Source organism: Quercus suber, unplaced genomic scaffold, assembly GCF_002906115.3.
Source record: "Quercus suber isolate HL8 unplaced genomic scaffold, Cork oak 2.0 scaffold_443, whole genome shotgun sequence".
NCBI classification, from domain to species: domain Eukaryota; kingdom Viridiplantae; phylum Streptophyta; class Magnoliopsida; order Fagales; family Fagaceae; genus Quercus; species Quercus suber.
Window position 1 is genome coordinate 506,750 of NW_027069894.1, and position 8,084 is coordinate 514,833.

Below are 8,084 nucleotides of genomic sequence, written 5' to 3' on the forward strand. Positions count from 1 at the left end.
TAAAATAAAGAAAAAAAGAAAATTGGGTTTGATTTGTGTTTCAACTTGGTGGGTTTTCTTTCTGAGTGTCATTTATCGATTCAATTATTAGATTCGCAGTGTAATTATTTTGTGCTCTATTGGGATTCTCTAAAGAATCAAGCATGATGTGCGAAATGTTTAATTTTTGTTGGAATGTTGGTCTGCTCATATAGATCTGTGTTGTGGGCTAATGATGGATGTTCTTGGGTTTAATTTGATTCAATAGGTTTAATTTTGAATTTGTGTTCTTGGTTTGATTTTCTGACTTATTTTTATGTTTTAAATTTTGTTTTTATGTTTTTAAATTTTGTTAAAATTAATAAATTAATTTTTTAAATTTATATGCTGATGTGTCATGGGTGATGTGGCATTTTTATAATATTTTAATTGCTCCAGCCCCACCTCAGCTATGTCCGTCGGTTGACTGACGGAAAGGACTAAAATGGAACGCGTTAATTGGTTTTAAGGACTAAAAGTGGAAAAAATAAAATGTAGGGACTAAAATGGAAAAACGTCAAAATGTAGGGACTAAAAGTGCATTTACGCCAATTCACCTCCAATAAAAAGATATTGAGTAAGTTTATAGTTGTAAACTACAACCAATCTTGTAACTAAACTTTATCCTAAAAATAATACAAGAAGTCAACTCAAGAAAACTGTACGTGAAATAATGAATTTTGGCCAAACAAAGTTGACTAAACAAAAAAATAATTTTTAGAAACACAACATAATGGTACAACATATTCATAATACCATAATTTTGTTATATTTTATTCTGATTCGTAAAGAATTGATACTTTAGTAGTTACGAAAATATCATGACGACAACAAATTGTCTTAATATTTTCACAAGAAAAATGTTATGCTCACAACATTTTTACAACAAATCACAAGTAATATGTTGTTTCGGGTTCTTATTGGTGGGCAAAAAAGTAATTTTATTGAAAACAATTTACCTCTTATGATTTATTATAAAAATGTTGTGAAAAATGTTATGAATGTCGCACTTTTTTATTTCACAATACCTTTATTTTTAGTTGAAGTTAGTTGTAGTATGATATTTTATTATTTTATTTTGGCCTATAAGGAATTAATACCTCAACAATTGTAAAAATATTGTGGCAATTTTTTATGTTAATATATATATATATATATATTTTTTAGAGTAGCTCATATGCATATAAACAAATAATAATAATAATGATAAATAAATAAATAAATAAAAGCATGTTTAGTAGGCCATTTTACCACCAAAAAAAAAAAAAAAAAAAAAAAAAATTTTTTTTTTTTTTTTTTTTTTTTTTTTTTGCGTGTAAAACTATATGATTTCACTTAAAATGGTCCTTAAAAAAATGACAAAGTTTAACAACAAAATAGATTGCAGCCTAGGGCTACAACCTTACTTAATAAAATAAATATTACTAAATATTTTGAAAATCTAACTGTTGAATTGCATATTTTTTACGCTCTTAATACACATATCAAATTTTGTGCCAATTGGATATTATTTACTTTACTATCTATAATCTTACATTTTATGCATAATTTTAAATTATAAAAACTTGCAATTTAAACAATTTATTAATGACATAGCTATTGATCCTTAATTTTCTTAAAATTTTGCAAGCATGAAGGATATAAGAATAAGATGTAATCGAATGGTAGATCTGTCAAAATTCACCTCCAATAAAAAGATATTGAGTAAGATTGTAGCCTAAGGCTACAACCAATCTTTTAGCTAAACTTTATCCTAAAAATATTCAAAAAGTCAACCCAAGAAAATTACACATGAAATAGTGAATTTTGGCTAAACAAAGTTGACTAAACCAAAAAATAATTTCTAGAAACACAACAAAATGGTACAACATTTTCATCATACCATAATTTTGTTATATTTTATTTTGATTCGTAAAGAATTGATATTTTAGTAGTTACGAAAATATCATGACGACAACAAATTGTCTTAATATTTTCACAAGAAAAATGCTATGTCCACAATATTTTCACAACAAATTACAAGTAGTATATTGTTACGGGTTCATATTGGTGGGCCAAAAAGTAATTTCATTGGTAAATTTAAATTAGAACCAATAACATTTTACCTCTTATGATTTATTATGGAAGTGTTGTGAAAAATGCTATGAATGTCGCACTTTTTTCTTTTTGTCACAATACCTTTATTTTTAGTTGAAGTTAGTTCTAGTATAATATTTTATTATTTTATTTTGGCCTATAAGGAATTAATATCTCAACAATTGTAAAAATATTGTGGCAATTTTTTGTGTTAATATTTTTTTTTTAGAGTAGCTCATATGTATATAAACAAATAAAAAATAAAAAGCATGTTCGATAGGCCATTTTACCACCAAAAAAGCAAGTAAAAGCGTGAAAGAGTGCGAATTGAATAAATCAAATTTACTGTTGCTTTAGCATTGACACCTTTTATACATAAGATGTATAGACCTTTAGGAATTGTAGAGTGGGTGAGTTTTTTCAATTCAATTCATCTTAATTTCTTTTTCTTTTTCTTTTTTACTTAAAAAAAGCACTTTAAAAAAAAAATTTAATGCATAATGAGGAATCCATCCAAAATCTAGTGCATTTCTAAACTCGAAATTTCAATGACCACGGGATCATCATCAACTAGTGCCATTTGTAGGAAGCAACAATTGTGACTTCCCTTAGAGAGAAAAAGGTTATATGGCTTTTACATAGTCCATAGATATCGGACAAGGAAATGCCACAATTGGAAACTTTCTTTGGAAAAAAAGGACCCCCTTAAGCACCTAGATGACCTACAAGAAACCTTCTATACTATAAAAATATTCCAAATGAAGTTGAGCCCAAAAAAGTGCACTTTGAGAGTATTGTCAGGAAAGTTTCTAAGATTCATGATATCCTAGAGAGGAGTTAAAGCAAACATTGAAAAAATCAGGGCCAACATTAATATGGAACCTCCTCGAACGACCAAAGAAGTTCAAAGTCTTTACTGGTTGTGTAGCCACACAGAATAAATTTGTCTCTCAAGCAACTAATAAGTGTGTAACCATTTTTAAAGGTGCTTATGAAATTCTTAAGCAGGTAAACAAACGTGTAAAAATATTTGAAGAACTCAAAATCCACCTCTCTTGTCTAATCCAACCTAGCCAAGTGAAGAACTACACCTCTACTTGGTTTTATTCCCATTTGTAATAAGCTTAGCCCTGGTTCACGAAGAGTTAAGAGATACAAAAGTTAGTATACTTCACCAAAAAAGCCTTGAGGGGAGTATAATAATGATATTGTGGGATAGAGAAACTCTCCTTTCCGCTCATGAAAGCAAAGCGAAAGGTCCAAAAGTACTTTCAAGCCATTGATTGACCAACCAATCAAAAAATTCCAATATAATCCAAACGAAGTTTTTCATCACAAGCAGTGGTCAATCAAGTTGAAGGAATTCAATTGATATTCAGTATTGCCCATGACCTCTATCAATAGGAAGGGCTGGCCGATTTTGTGGCGGAGTTCACAAGCCATGTGGGAGCAAAACCCAGGAGGACAAAAGGCATCTCTAAATTTATTAGTATAAAAGATCAACAATGGGTTGTCAATTCCCTTCAATGTGTAGCTTTACCACTTAATTAGGAGTATGTTAATTGATTTTTTTAGGGCAATAGTTAAGTTTACCAAAAAAAAAAGAAGAAGCAATAGTTAAGAAAATAAAATGGATCCCACTTACGTTATTGGAAAGCAGCAAAAATAACAAAAGTTTATAAAATGTTAGAAATTATTTTATTAAAAGTGGCTCAATCAATTGCGAAAAAGTGGTTTGTTTGTACACATAAATTTATAAGTCTAAAATTTGATTAAATAAAAAACTGATAGGACATTAAACAAACAATGGATCCGTGGCGCAATGGTAGCGCGTCTGACTCCAGATCAGAAGGTTGCGTGTTCGATTCACGTCGGGTTCAGATTTTTTGTTTTTCCCACTTTTTTAAGTACCTCTTGCGTCTTGACCCGACCCAAAACAAAACCAGGCCTAAATAGTTGCAACCCCAAGCTCCAAGCTAAGCTTTTCACAGCAACCCATAAATTATTAACACTTCATCCTCCATTATTTGAAAAGCCCAAAACCACATCTCATCCTCCGTTAAACTCGACTTGGAGTCTGTCTTACAGTCATAACGTGAAAGTATCCATTTCTCCTATTAAAGTAATCACTAATTGAGATCCTTTTTGTTCTTTTTTAAAAATAAATAAATCTCAAGAAGACTTCTATGAGCTTTGGGCTTTGAAGTTTTCGTGTAAGCAGAAAAAGAGTGAAGTGAAGGTCCATTAATTTACGCGGTAGAAAAGGAACAAAGGCCCATTGTCACAAATAGCTCACACCATTGATCACCCACAACCTAGTCGATCAGTAGGAAGTAAAGAAGGAATGGTTATGTCCCATTTTTCTGGTGTGGATCTCACCCTAAAAATAAAAGAAATTGGTTTAGTGAATAAGATCGTCAGGAAAACAAATCCAAAACCATCTTTGGACATTTTAGCTTTGAGAATAGCATTTGATATGGAAGAATAAATCATAGCAGGTCATGGGCTTAACCCGTCAATCGAAATTTAGGCTGACGGGTTAATCACGGGTAACGGACAGTCATGCTGACAGGACCAAGATAAACTGGGGCTGAAGGCTCCGGTTCTAACCGACGGTTATTCAGAGCTCCGCGGTTACTCGTATAGCAAGAAAGTGACGCCAACTTGACTAAGGGGAGAGAAAAGGCTGACGGTTTCAAGGCCGACGGCTCTGTTGAAGCTAAGACTTGGCCACCACGCATGGGAAGTTGGATCCACGCCCAGTATCAGAATCCTATAAGGAAAGGATTCCGCAATCTACGCGCATAAGGATTCCGCAATCTACGCGCATAAGGATTCCTATAAGGAAAAGACTTCTGCTCCAAGGAAGAGAGGTCCACCCTCTACCACTATAAAAGCCCCAATACCCTCATAGGCCGAGGTACGCATAATTAACCCCTCTCTAGCACTCTAGAGTTGAAAAAAGTTCTAACTTGACCTTCGGAGGGTATTTGGCCGGCACCACACCGGTGCTCTCTGTGAGGTCTTTTCCTTTTATTGTGCAGGTGTTGTTTTAAGCGTACAAGCGTCGTGCAACTCACTGGTGAGATTTTCGGCATCATCAGATTGATGCTAAAGACCGCTGTGGAAGACTCTTTAGGTAAGTTCATAGGGCAATAGAATGATCTTCTCACTCCATATTCACAAAGACCAAGAGGAGATTTTGAAGTGGCAAAACCTAACCTAACCCAATCTCAAAGGAAAATACGTGATTCGAGTTGAATTTTTTATCTAAAGCAAGAAGTGCATTGAGTTGTGACCTAACATTTTTTTTTTCAAGTCAACCGACCCAACCTATTNCTTGTGATCCACGCCCAGTATCAGAATCCTATAAGGAAAGGATTCCGCAATCTACGCGCATAAGGATTCCGCAATCTACGCGCATAAGGATTCCTATAAGGAAAAGACTTCTGCTCCAAGGAAGAGAGGTCCACCCTCTACCACTATAAAAGCCCCAATACCCTCATAGGCCGAGGTACGCATAATTAACCCCTCTCTAGCACTCTAGAGTTGAAAAAAGTTCTAACTTGACCTTCGGAGGGTATTTGGCCGGCACCACACCGGTGCTCTCTGTGAGGTCTTTTCCTTTTATTGTGCAGGTGTTGTTTTAAGCGTACAAGCGTCGTGCAACTCACTGGTGAGATTTTCGGCATCATCAGTTGGCGCCGTCTGTGGGAAATAAACTGCTTTTAGGTAATTAAGCCACATTATCGTTTCCCGGACCAAAGGGTTGCATAGTACTCACTCGCTCAATGGCAACTACTAATGACGCACAAGGAGAAGAACCACCCACGACTGCCTTCGAGAGACAAGTTCAGACTCTCGGTGCCGCCGTGGAACGTCTCACCAAACGGAACCTCGACTTGGAAGAACAGCTGCGCCAGAAGGAGGCAGCACCAAATGACCAACCAGAAGATCAGGAAGAAATTAGCGCTCCAAAGGGAAACCAGAAGAGACTTGAAGGCAGCCACGCCCCAAGCAGGCCGGAGAGGCAACATGTGAGCATGCCATCCCTCATGGATGCGACTCCACCACATATTGCCGCCGAGGTGCAGGCAATGAGGGAACAGATGGAGGTCATGATGAACGCCCTCAAGGGGAGAGTCTCTAGTGATCTTGACGAATTAGTCAACCGTACCGATTCGCCGTTCACTATGGCCGTGAACTCCTTCCCCCTACCCCACAAGTTTCGCATGCCAAATATAGAAAGCTATGACGGGGTGAAGGATCCTTTGGATCACCTGGAGACTTTCAAAACCCTGATGCATCTTCAGGGGGTGGCAGATGAGATTATGTGCAGGGCCTTCCCCACAACACTCAAAGGCCCTGCAAGGATATGGTTCAGCCGGCTGACGCCCAACTCTATCAGCACCTTTAAGGAGCTAAGCGCCCAATTCACTACACACTTCATTGGCGGACATAGGTATAAGAAGTCCACGGCATGCTTAATGAGTATCAAGCAAAGAGAGGATGAGACGTTACGATCCTACATAACGCGCTTTAATAAGGAAGCGCTATCGGTTGACGAAGCCGACGACAAAATACTTGTAGCAGCCTTCACAAATGGGTTGCGGAAGGGCAAGTTCTTGTTCTCTCTATACAAAAATGACCCGAAGACTATGTCGGAAGTACTCTACAGGGCTACAAAGTATATGAACGCCGAGGACGCACTGCAGGCCCGAGAAGAGAAGTCGAGAAAAAGGGAAGGCAGGAAGATGCGCGACCCGACCAAGGAAGAAAGAGGCCCAGAACAGGAGATCGAAGAGACGAAAGGCGTTCCAAGCCTCCGGGAGGGAGATTCACAAGCTTCACCCCGCTAACCGCCCCAATAGATCAAGTCCTAATGCAAATTAAGGACGAAGGGCGCTGACCTTCCCTGGAAAACTGAAGGGGATCCTAACAGGCGCTCCAGAGACAAGTACTGCCGCTTTCACCGAGACCACGGCCATGATACAGCCGACTGTTACAACTTGAAGCAGCAAATCGAGGCCCTTATAAGGCAAGGGAAATTGCAGAAATTCGTAAGCAAGGAAAGAGCGGATCCAGCACCTCCAGAACACCCTTCCCGACGGGATAACGACCGTCCAAAACCCCCCGTTGGTGACATACGAATAATTGTAGGAGGGATCGCTACCAGGCCGTCCAAAAAGGCTCGAAAGGCGTACCTCCGGATGGTCCAAAACGTTCAGTTAACGGGTCCAGTGCAAAATGGGCCCGAAAGGAAAGCCCCGTTATCGAGTTCTCAGAAGAAGACGCGCGACGCCTACGCCACCTGCACGACGACGCGCTTGGTGTCAGCTTACGGGTAGGGACTACAACTTGCATCGAGTGTTGGTCGACAATGGCAGCTCGGCAGACATCTTGTACTACCCGGCATACCAGCAGATGAAAATCAACAGGAACAGCTGATTCCAACAAACGCCCCACTTGTCGATTTTGGAGGTGCAAAGGTTTTCCGCTGGGCGCGGTTACGTTGACTGTGACAGCCGGCAACTATCCCCAGCAAATCACAAAGGATGTGACGTTCCTCGTGGTTGACCATTCGTCTGCCTATAACGCTATCCTAGGGCGACCCACCCTCAATGCATGGAGGGCGGCAACTTCAACATATCATTTGATGATCAAGTTTCCAACAGAACACGGGGTTGGAGAGCTACGTGGAAATCAAATCGCCGCACGCGAATGCTATGTAGCCATGATGGAAATGGATGACCACCTCCATACCATGAACATAGAAGAGCACCGGAGTGCAACGGAGCCAGCCGAGAGGCTTGAGGAGATACCTCTGAATGACTCCGTACCTGACCAGACAACAAGGATTGGGACCCTCGCGAGTCCCGCCACTCGGCGAACGCTTGCAGCATTTCTCAAGGAGAATCGGACGTATTCGCCTGGAGTCACGAGGATATGCCTGGAATAGATCCTTCCGTCATGGCACATAGGCTGAATGT

General features: G+C 38.8%; 1 non-coding gene across 1 annotated transcript; it reads left to right on the forward strand.

Moving 5' to 3' along the window:
- Positions 1-3,902: 3,902 nt before the first annotated feature.
- TRNAW-CCA (transfer RNA tryptophan (anticodon CCA)) lies at positions 3,903-3,974 on the forward strand. The gene has a single exon. It is a non-coding gene; the product is annotated as a tRNA-Trp (tRNA).
- Positions 3,975-8,084: the final 4,110 nt, after the last annotated feature.